Source organism: Elephantulus edwardii, unplaced genomic scaffold, assembly GCF_000299155.1.
Source record: "Elephantulus edwardii isolate Elephantulus edwardi_28Jun2011 unplaced genomic scaffold, EleEdw1.0 scaffold00062, whole genome shotgun sequence".
NCBI lineage: Eukaryota > Metazoa > Chordata > Mammalia > Macroscelidea > Macroscelididae > Elephantulus > Elephantulus edwardii.
Genome location: NW_006399812.1, coordinates 2,549,322 through 2,550,928, shown reverse-complemented (window position 1 = coordinate 2,550,928; position 1,607 = coordinate 2,549,322). Strand labels below are relative to the sequence as shown.

At 44.6% G+C, this 1,607-nt stretch overlaps 1 pseudogene; it reads right to left on the bottom strand.

Moving 5' to 3' along the window:
• Nucleotides 1-6: 6 nt before the first annotated feature.
• LOC102858755 lies at nucleotides 7-1,061 on the bottom strand (annotated as a pseudogene).
• Nucleotides 1,062-1,607: the final 546 nt, after the last annotated feature.

Sequence of the window (1,607 nt, the reverse complement as noted above, 5' to 3'; positions counted from 1 at the left end):
ATTTCCCATAAACCCATTGGGCATGGGCATGCCCACCATCATGTTTGCACTCTGTCCCATTACATTTCCCATAAGACCAGGAGCTGCAGGCACAGGTACTCCCATGGATGGAAAACCCTGAAATGCAGTCGGCGCGTGTGAGGTAAATGGTATATTTGCGGATCCCATAAACACACCAGGAGTATTCTGCTGCTGAATGGTCCCTGTACCATACAGAGATAAAATGGAATCTTTGGAGAGCTGTTTCTTTGTGGATTCTTCTGATTTTGTAGTTGGCTCAGTAAATAGATCTAGATCCCCAGGTATTACTGTAGAAAAAGGGGCAGCTGCTGGTATAGTGGGTGTACCTTGAGCTGGAGGCAGGACAATTGTGGGTAAGGGATTAGAAATCATTGGCCCAAAGATGTCCAGATCATCACTGAGGGCTGGCATCGTGGCTGCGTTCCCATTGGTTACTGGTGCCTCAGCAGGGCCATCAAGACCTAAAAGATCAACAGTAGGCTCTGGAGTTTTCTTAGGGCTGGTACATTTTTTACGTTCCAATTGCTGATCTTCCTTTTTCTGCACCTTTTCAGTTGTAAGAGGTTTTGCAGGCTTTTCTGGCTCCTTTTCTCTCTTTTTCTCCTCCTTTCCCCCCCCTTTTCTTTATTTGTAATTGCTATAGCATTTTTATCATAGTATTTCTTCTTTTCATATTTATCTCTGATGAAAAATTCCACCGCTTGATCTGTCTGTGGTCTCCGAAAGTTCTCTGGAAGATTAGCTTCATAGAGTAGTAGTGCTTTAGTATTTCCCATATCTTGCATGCACTGTATTTGTTCTGGCGTCCATTGGTCTAGGTTAACAGATTTAACCCTGGATATACGAACCCCAAGATTTCTATGGATTCCAGCACATCTGATGCAAATAAACACTCCAATATTCCAGAAAGCTCATCGGGGACCTTTGGCCTCGCAGTCGGCGCAGTACTTGTTGTCCTCCTCCCTCAGCAGTTTGGACAGGATGACCTGGTGCTGCTCGTTCAGCTTCTGAGCCTTCTCCCGGCAAGAGCGTGTCGTCATCTCGGCAACTGTGCGAGGAACCCGGGGTAGCTACAAGGACAGCAGCGACAGACAGGGGCCGGGGCCAGGCAGGTAGAAAGCACCTCGAGCCGCCAGGACCGTGGTAGACTCTCCCAGAAAGCGGTGGCGGCAGCTGGAACTGGAGGAGGAGGGGCGGCGGCGGCCTGGATGATCTTTTTTTAGGAAAGAAGAGCAAATATTAATTCCTTCTACTCAGTTAACCAAATAGTTGTCTTTGTAATTTGTTCCATAGACAGCATGTCCTGGGTTGCATCTGCTTGTCAGAAACCTCAATTAATATTCCATCATGGCACGTTATTTTTGCCAATTTCTTCAAGTGCAATGTGAATTTCTTTCTTCCTCATCATTGGTTCTTGACCATATGCTATTTCCTGAATTGTTCTATGTCAACCAGTTATTTTTGGTACAGCAATTATCTGTATTACATTCATCTTCTTTTTTTTTTTGATCAGTTTTATTCATGCTATTCTTTTTTTTTAAAAGAAAAAAAATTCCTTCATTAGTATACAATTCCCACGTCCCTTC